Genomic DNA, 9,992 nt, shown 5'->3' with positions numbered 1-9,992 from the left:
TTTCTTTCTTTCCTACTTGTTTTGTTGTTCGTTATTTTTGTTCTTGTTGTTCCTTATATATATTTTTTTCTTTTTGTTGTTCTTTTCGTCATATTGTTGTTTTTATATGTTTCTTCTTATCGTCCTTCTTCTCCTCCTCTTCTTCTTCTTCCCTCTCCTACTGCTCCTCCTCCTCCTCCTCCTCCTCCTCCTCCTCCTCCTCCTCCTCCTCCTCCTCCTCCTCTTCGTCTTCCCCGCACATTACAATCACCACATCACACCGCACCACACCACCACACCACCACACCACCACCGTGACTCCACATAAACCATCCCTTCAGTTTGTTTACATAACTGATCGAGAATAAAGGCGATACTTACACTGATAACCTAAACAGAAAACGACCTTAAAGATTCTGAACCCTGACACTCCCTAGACACATGGCCCTTAATGAGAGGTATGGGGGTGATGGGAGGTGATGGGGGAATGGGGAATGGGCGTGATGTAATCTTAATCCCCCAATTTAAGAGGGTGAGTTGGAGAGGTATGGAAGAATTGGGTAAGGAATGAGGGAGGGGGAGAGGGAGAGGGAGGGAGGGAGATGGAGATGGGTGATAAATGGGTGTGGATGAGAAAGTATGGTTGTGAGATGGGAGGAGGAGGAGGAGGAGGAGGAGGAGAAAGGAAGAAGTTGAAACACAAATATGTCCAAATTATCACTATCCTCCTCCTCCTCCTCCTCCTCCTCCTCCTCCTCCTCCTCCTACTCTTCCTACTCTTAACATATTTCCATCCCGACCTTTGATAAGTAGGATGAAGCACCAGAGAGAGAGAGAGAGAGAGAGAGAGAGAGAGAGAGAGAGAGAGAGAGAGAGAGAGAGAGAGAGAGAGAGAGAGAGAGAGAGAGAGAGAGAGAGAGAGAGAGAGAGAGAAACTAACTTACCTAACCTGCCTTGTTAATACCGGAGTCTAACCACAAAAAGAAAAAAAGAGATGAAGCAAAAAACAATAAATAAATAAATAAATAAAACAACGATAAACAAAAAATCAAACAAAAAAACAAATAGAAAATACAACTAAACGAAACAATAAGAAAATAAAACAAAATAAACAAATCCCACAATAAAACAACTTAGAAAAAAAAATAAATAAATAACGAGTTTAAAAATACACTGGGTTAACAAAAAATAAAAAATAAATAAATAAACAAATAAATAAATAAAAAACGAGTATATTTTATTAGTGAGGCGTGCAGGAGTCAGCAAGCAGCGTCTCCCCTGATGAGTTGATATGAAAATTGATTTCCAAGGAGCATTTTCCTATCTAAATCCATGTGTCTTTTTATGCAGCGAGTTTAAAGTGACGATCAAGCTTCTTTATACTGCAATCATTCAATAGATCTCTCTCTCTCTCTCTCTCTCTCTCTCTCTCTCTCTCTCTCTCTCTCTCTCTCTCTCTGTGTGTGTGTGTGTGTGTGTGTGTGTGTGTGTGTGTGTGTGTGTGTGTGTGTGTGTGTGTGTGTGTGTGTGGTATTCTCTCTCTCTCTCTCTCTCTCTCTCTCTCTCTCTCTCTCTCTCTCTCTCTCTCTCTCTCTCTCTCTCTCTCTCATCACAGCACATTCACGATTCACTCATTCACGCTTCAGTGGTGACTCTCTCTCTCTCTCTCTCTCTCTCTCTCTCTCTCTCTCTCTCTCTCTCTCTCTCTCTCTGTTCACTACATTCTTACCTTCACTACATTCTTGATAGCTTTGTGTGTGTGTGTGTGTGTGTGTGTGTGTGTGTGTGTGTGTGTGTGTGTGTGTGTGTGTGTGTGTTACAGTCGTGTGTGTACATTTTTGTGGTACCAGCGTCAGGTTGCTGTATGTACGCTCACATTACACACACACACACACACACACACACACACACACACACACACATTGAATCATGAGGTGACTTGTATTGACTTTTATTGTGTGTTTTACTTTCATCTTCAAGTGTGTGTGTGTGTGTGTGTGTGTGTGTGTGTGTGTGTGTGTGTGTGTGTGTGTGTGTGTGTGTGTGTGTGTGTGTGTGTGTGTGTGTGTGCAGTAACCTTGGCCTTCTTTACCGATAAGTTATGATTGAATTATATATGTATCTATGTATGTATATATGTCTGTTTGTATGTATTGGTATTTTTATCATGCACATATGATAAGCTTATGTATATATGTATGAATGTATGTATGTATGTATGTATGTATGTATCTCATTATCACACTAACCTTCACTATAACAACAATACGAACCTCTCCTTTCACAATAACATCACGTTCATCATCAATCACCATCATCACATTCATCACCACCACTATCATAACATTGTCTATCACCACTCTGCCATCACGATCACCACCACCATCACCACAGACCTTCATCTCAGTAACCTGGGTACAGTGAGGGTGGAGGAGAAAGGTGTGGGGGAGGAGGGAGATGAGGGAAGGTAGAGAAGGTGGGGAAGGAGAGGTGAGGGGTGAAAGGTTGTGGGGGGGTGTGCAGGTGTGGCCAGGTGTAGGTGTGTCTCCCAGCAACGTGTCATGACCTGTTTAACTGTTTGAGGCGCGCTGAAGTCAATAACATGCCGCTCTTTCTGTTGTAATGTTGTAAACCTTTCTTGAATGCACGCAAAGACAAAAGGAGTAAGGTAAGGTTAGGTTAGGTTAGGTTAGGTTAGGTGAGATTAGGTTAGGTTAGGTTAGGTAAGGTTAGTTTAGGTTAGGTTAGGTGAGGTGAGGTGAGGTTAGGTTAGGTTAGGTAAGGTTAGGTGAGGTTAGGTTAGGTTAGGTTAGGTAAGGTAAGGTAAGGTGAGGTAAGGCAAGGTGAGGTTAAATTAAATAAGACAAGGAAAGTAAGGTAAGGTGAAAGATAAAAAAAAAAAAAAAAAAAACGAAAAGGAAAGGGTGGAGAACAAGAGACGCACTGAGAAATAAAGAAGACCATTAGTAAAGACGTATAAGATAAAATGTAAACAAGATAAGATAAAAATCAGCCAGTCAGTCAGTCGGTCAGTCACTCTCTCTCTCTCTCTCTCTCAGCCAATCAGTCAGTCAGTCAATCAGTCAGTGAGCCAGTTCTTTCCTCCTCTCCTTTATTACTTTATCTACATCATTTCCTCCCCTTCCTCAACTCTCTCTCTCTCTCTCTCTCTCTCTCTCTCTCTCTCTCTCTCTCTCTCTCTCTCTCTCTCTCTCTCTCTCTCTTCAACCAAACCACAGAGGCATCATGATTAAGAGAAAATTATTTGTCTTAAGTTTATCCAGGAAAAATATCGTGACATTTTGTGGCGGGAAAAATGAAATAATGAGAACAAGAACAGCTACGTTAGAGTGAACAAGACATGGTGAGGGAAGGAAAGAAAAAGAATAACACAGGAACAATGCAAAGGGAATAAGAATGAAGACAAGGACAGGAAACATGGGAATTAGAACATGGCAGTGATGATTTGAGAGACAATGGAGAGAAAAAAAAAAAAGAGGAAAAGGAGAAAAAAAGAAATGGGAAAATTTTAAATACCAAGATATATTCGAGTTTAAAAGGGCGAAAGGACGAGGAAACAAGGACACAAGGACAAGGACAAGATGGAGAGAGCTTGTCAGTTTAGATTTTTGATGAAAGTTATAAGTAAAATAAAAAGTAGAAATGTGACACAGTATTAAAGCGAATGACGATGAAAAAAAAATAAATAAATAAAAAATGCCTTTTAAAATTCCTTCAGAACAAGCAGCGGTGATCCAGCATGGCGTATAGAACACACACACACACACACACACACACACACACACACACACACACACACACACACACACACACACACACACACACACAGAGAACAAGAATCTAATCAAGCCATGAGAAAAATCACACACACACACACACACACACACACACACACACACACACACACACACACACACACACACACACACACACACACACACACACGAAAAAAAAAAGTACGCTCTCTCTCTCTCTCTCTCTCTCTCTCTCTCTCTCTCTCTCTCTCTCTCTGATCCAAAATTCCTTTTTCGCAGAGAGAGAGAGAGAGAGAGAGAGAGAGAGAGAGAGAGAGAGAGAGAGAGAGAGAGAGAGAGAGAGAGAGAGAGAGAGAGAGAGAGAGAGAGAGAGAGAGAGAGAGAGAGAGAGAGTCTGTTTACCGTCCTCATTAACACGTAATTAGACACTAAACTCCAGGAATGAAGCAAATTAGATAAGTTTCCCTGCTAATGTTTATGGAGGCTCGGTTTTCTCTTCGCCGTGTGTGTCTGGAACATTCATTATGGCGGCCACGTGCAGGTAAACAAGAAAACATTATACAAAGGTGATAATAAACAAATAAATAAATTCACACGATATGCCAACAAAAATTATGATAAGTTGAAGATTTCGTTTTTTTTTCTTAGTTTCTTCATAATTTAGCAAAAAGATGATACGAGTAGATAAATAAATGAATGAATAAATATACACAAGATATGCTGACAAGAATAATGATAGTGAAGATAGTTCCGTATTTCTCAGTGTCTTAGCTAAAGCAGACATGTGAAAATTAATATAAAAATAAAGGTAAATATATATACAAAGAAAATAAGTTTACAAGACGATAAGACAAAGGAAGAAGGTGAAGATCATTGCCTATCTCTTAGTTTCTTAATGATGAAAAGATCGTAAAGATAAATGAGATAATAATATATGTACATTATGGAAAAAAGAAAGAAATGTTAACAAGTACGAGAAAGTAAAAAAAAAAAAATAAATAAAAAGGGGGTAAAAACAAGGTAATATATTTAAGGTAATTTCGTGTTTCTTAGTTTCTCAATAATAACAAGCGTGTGAATCTCAGGAAGGAAATAATATCCAAGTGCTAATGATGAAAAAATAAAATAAAATAAATAAATATGTACAAAATATACTAACAACAAGTATAATACAAATGAGAAGTGTAATAAACTGAAGATAATTTCTTAAGTCTTAAATCCTGAGCAACAGATAAGCACTAAATATAAATAAGAAAAAAATAATACATATAAGAAAAGATAAAAAAAATAATAAAAAAAACAATATAAAAAAATGTTAACAAGAAATATGATAAACTTGGAAGTGTAGGTAATAAACTTATGATAATTTCACATTTATTAATCAAAAGTTTAAAATTCTAATCTTTATTACAGCAAAGATATACAAACACATAAATAAATAAACAAATAAACAAATAAAAATAAATGTAACTTGATAATGATGAACAATAAGATGAGAACAGAGATTACTAAAATATTAACACACACTTGAATAAATAAATAAGTAAACAAAAATTAATGTAACTTAAATATTATGCGAAGTTAAGAATAGACGTTACACACCACAATCCTACCGTAACCTAATAACCAGACAGACAAAAATTAAAGCAACTTCCTGAATTATAATGATGCAAGACAAGAATAAACACGACATTGTTACTATAATTACCAAAGATACTTATAACAACGCAATCCAGTCTTTCATTTAATGCCAACTCAGGAACTCGCAATAAATAAATAGAAAGAAAAAATTACACAAGATAAAAAAAAAATATACATATAACCAATTAATCTACTATAATATTATACACAAAATAATGAATTCTACACTAATTCATTTATTTCTTTAGATTAATGACTTTATACTGAAATCTCTCTCTCTCTCTCTCTCTCTCTCTCTCTCTCTCTCTCTCTCTCTCTCTCTCTCTCTCTCTCTCTCGACAGTCACGCAGCAAGCATAAACAAAAATATCCTTAATTCTATTTTGCAAACATAGAGAGAAAAGATCGTTTTTCTCAAAGATAAAGATCAGGAGATAAATTTTAAAGGTTTCAATAGTTATGTTCATACCAGTAGTAGTAGTAGTAGTAGTAGTAGTAGTAGTAGTAGTAGTAGTAGTAGTAGTAGTAGTAGTCGTAGTGGTGGTGGTGGTGTTGGTGGTAGCATTGGGTGGGGGGATGGAGGAAGTGGAGGAGGAAGGGGAGGAGGAATTGGTGTGGTAAAGTACAATATATAATTTAAAGTAAGAGACATACGATAAAGAAATAGAAGAAGAAGAAGAAGAAGAAGAAGAAGAAGAAGAAGAAGAAGAAGAAGAAGAAGAAGAAGAAGAAGAAGAAGAAGAAGAAGAAGAAGAAGAAGAAGAGGAGGAGGAGGAAGAGAAGAAATGCAAGAGGAGGAGGAGAAAAAAACAGCAATGACAATGAAACAAAACAAAAAGTGGACAGAAAAAGTCGAAAAGAGAGAAGATAAAGGAGGAGGAGGAGGAGGAGGAGGAGGAGGAGGAGGAGGAGGTAATGAATGCCTAGTATGTCGGCCACGCCTGACTGGTGCAACAGGTGAAAGTTGCAAAAATATCTTCTTTTACCTGTGCTGGAGGAGGAGGAGGAGGAGGAGGAGGAGGAGGAGGAGGAGGAGGAGGAGGAGGAGGAGGAGGAGGAGGAGGAGGTGGAGGAGGAGGAGGGAAGAAGATTAACTATGACAGAAGTTAAATTAAGAATATAGGGAACGAGTAATTTGCGTCCATGTTTTTATTCACCTGAGAGAGAGAGAGAGAGAGAGAGAGAGAGAGAGAGAGAGAGAGAGAGAGAGAGAGAGAGAGAGAGAGAGAGAGAGAGAGAGAGAGAGAGAGAGTCTTGTATGCTATTTTTTCTTTCTGTTTTCCTCCTATGCCTCAATCACCACCACCACCTCATCCTCCTGCTCCTCCTCCTCCTTCTCTTCTTCTTCCTCTCTTCATTATGTTGTTATCTTATCTTTTCATTCTTTTTCCATCCTCGTCCCGTTTTCTTTCAATTCCTGTTATTTCCTCCATCACTAACACCTCCTTTCCTCCTCTTCCTCTTCTTCTTCTTCCTTTTAGTACTGTATCTGATTCTTCTACGCTATTTTCTTCTTTTCTTTGTCTCTTTCATTTGTTTTTGTTGTTTTCTTCGTTTTCTTATCTTTGTTTTTCTTTTTCTTCTTCTTCCTTGCTTTGCACCTTCTTTTCCACTGCTTCTTATTATTTTTATCTCTCCTTTTACGTTCTCTCTTCCTCCTCCTCCTTTTTCTTCCCCTTACTTCCTCCTCCTCCTCCTCCTCCTCCTCCTCCTCCTCCTCCCAACATCCACCTTCTTTTCTTCGTCTTTTTTCTTCTTTCTGTGATTTCCTTCAACACGAGCACCACCTATCTCCTCCTCCTCCTCCTCTTCCTCCTCCTCCAGGTAATTCCAATCATCCTACCTGTATTGTATTCACACGTAATCAGAAGACCTGCGTCACCTGAGCGAGGCAGTACAGGGGGTGAAAAGGCGAATATGTAATCATGTTCTTCCTCCTCCTCCTCCTCCTCCTCCTCCTCCTCCTCCTCCTCCTCCTCTTCCTCCTTCTCTTCTTCTTCTTCCTTGTCCTTTTTGCTGTTTGTATTTTCTTTGTATGTTCCTCTTCTTCTTGTTTCTTCTTGTTGTTTTTGCTGTTCTTCCTAATCCTTCCCCTCCTCCTCCTCCTCCTCCTCCTCTTTTTTTCTTATTCTTGTTATTCTTCCTCTTCGCCATACTTCCTTTGCTTTCTCTTCTTCTTCTTCTTCTACTTCTACTTCTCCTCCTACTCCTCCTCCTTCCTTCTCTTCTTTCTTCTTCTTCTTCCTTTTTGCTGTCTGGAGTTTCTTTCTACGTTCCTCTTCTTCTTGGTCTCAGTCTTCTTGTTCTTGCTTCTATTCTTGTTCTTCTTCATCCTCCTTTTTTTCTTCTTCATCTTCCTTTTTTTCTTCATCTTTTTTTCTCCTTGTTCTCGTTTCTTCTTGTTCTTCTTCCTCATTCTCTCTTTTTTCTCTTCTTGTTCGTTTTCTCCTCCTCCTCCTCCTCCTCTAACAGACTGTAAGGAAGGTTGCCCATTGCATGTTCTGCTCGCCAAGTGGTGGTGGTGGTGGTGGAAGAGGAGGAGGAGGAGGAGGAGGAGGAGGAGGAGGAGGAGGAGGAGGAGGAGGAGGAGGAGGAGGAGGAGGAGGAGGATGCCATAAAATTCCTCTTAACGAGTCATGTCAGAAGCACAGGACATAAAGGGAACACACACACACACACACACACACACACACACACACACACACACACACACACACACACACACACACACACACACTTGTTTCGCAATATGTAGGAAAAAAAATAATAATGAGAGCAATTTATATACACGGGCAAAATTCTTCTTCCTCCTCCTCCTCCTCCTCCACCTCCTTCCTTCTTTTTCTTCTTTCTCCTCCTCCTCTTTTCTTTCTTCTTCTTTTTCTCTTTCTTCTTCTTCTTCCTCCTTTCTTTCTTTTCGTCTTTCTTCTTCTTCATGGTCTTCTTACTCCTTTCTTTCTTCTTCTTCTTCCTGGGCTTCCTCCTCCTCCTCCTTTTTTCTTTCTTTCTTTCTTCCTCTTCTTCCTGCTCTTTTTCCACCTTTCTTTCTTTCTTTCTCTATTTCTTCTTCCTGCTCTTCATCTATTCTTCTTCTTCCTCCTTTCCTTCATGCTTTCTTTCTTCTTCTTATTCTTCCAGGTCTTTTTCCTTCTTTATTTACTTATTCGCTTCTTCTTTTACGTGTACTACTGCTTCCTCCTCCTCCTTTCTCTTTCCTTCCTTTCTTTCTTCTTCCTTCCTTTCTTTTTTCCTTTTTTCCTCTTCTTCCTTTCCTCCTCCTCCTCTTCCATTCCAACTCCATCCTTTCCCTTGTATTTCTCTACCTTTCCCATCCTCTCCTATGCATCTATTTTATTCTCCTTCTCCCTCTCCCTCCATTCCTTTAATCTGTCGCCATCTTCACAAGCCACGCCAAGAATCTGTCACTTCATTTAGATTATCGTTTTCTCCTCCTGTTTATCTTCTTGTTCCTGCTTGTATATTCTTGTTTATCTTCTCTCCTCTTTTCTTTCTCTCGTATAATCTAGTTTATCTTCTTCCCTTCTCGTTCCGTGCCTTGTAGTATAATCTTCTTGTTTATCTCCGTGTTTATCTTCTTCTCTATCTTCTACGCTTTTCTTTGGTAATTTATGCAAGGTGGTGATAACGAGGGAAAACTAGATATGAAATGCTGATGACTTTTTTTTTCTTTTTCTTTTTTTTTCTTCGGTAAATTAGTTTATTTTTTTCCACGTTTTTTTTTTTTTTTACGAGAAATGTCAATGAATGAATGAATGATGAATGAACAGAATTAAAAAGCGATGATAGAAAACTAATAAAAAAAAAGTCTCCTCAACACAAAAGAAAATGTTGATTGTCTTGAATTAACAGTGACTGATTAGCGACGGAACAAAAACAAAGAAAAAAGAAAATTTATTCTCTTTTAAAAAGCGATCATTAGCGACGAAACACACACAAAAAAAAATTAAATAAAAAAAAAACTGATCTACTTTTAAATAACACTGAATACAGATAACAAAATATAAATAAATAAAAAAAATATATAATAAAAAATACCGACTTTCTTCTAAATAACATTAATTGATGAGCAACACAAAGTAAAAAACGGCTCATAAAATTCTGATAATATTTTAATATCAGTGATTAATGAAGGAACATAAAAAGAAAACAATGACTTTTTTTAATAACAATGATTTAAGATACGAAATAAAACGAAACACTGCATTGCATTATGAGAAATACGCAAGAAACTAGGAAAATAACATATAGGGATAAAAAAAAAAAAAAAAAAAGGTGAACTTGTATACTATTTTGAACACACACACACACACACACACACACACACACACACACACACACACACACACACACACACACTTCCGTTGCAATGTCAAAAATAAATTTAACACAACACGAAACAACAATAACAACAACAACAACAACAACAACAACAACAACAACAGAGTAAAAACAAAAGAAAAAAGAAAAATGGTTTGAAGTTCACAGAGTCCACGAGTCTCTCTCTCTCTCTCTCTCTCTCTCTCTCTCTCTCTCTCTCTCTCTCTCTCTCTCTCTCTCTCTCTCTCTCTCTCTCTCT

Source organism: Scylla paramamosain, chromosome 23 (assembly GCF_035594125.1).
Source record: "Scylla paramamosain isolate STU-SP2022 chromosome 23, ASM3559412v1, whole genome shotgun sequence".
In the NCBI taxonomy this organism is placed as follows: domain Eukaryota; kingdom Metazoa; phylum Arthropoda; class Malacostraca; order Decapoda; family Portunidae; genus Scylla; species Scylla paramamosain.
Note: the sequence above shows the minus strand (reverse complement) of the source record.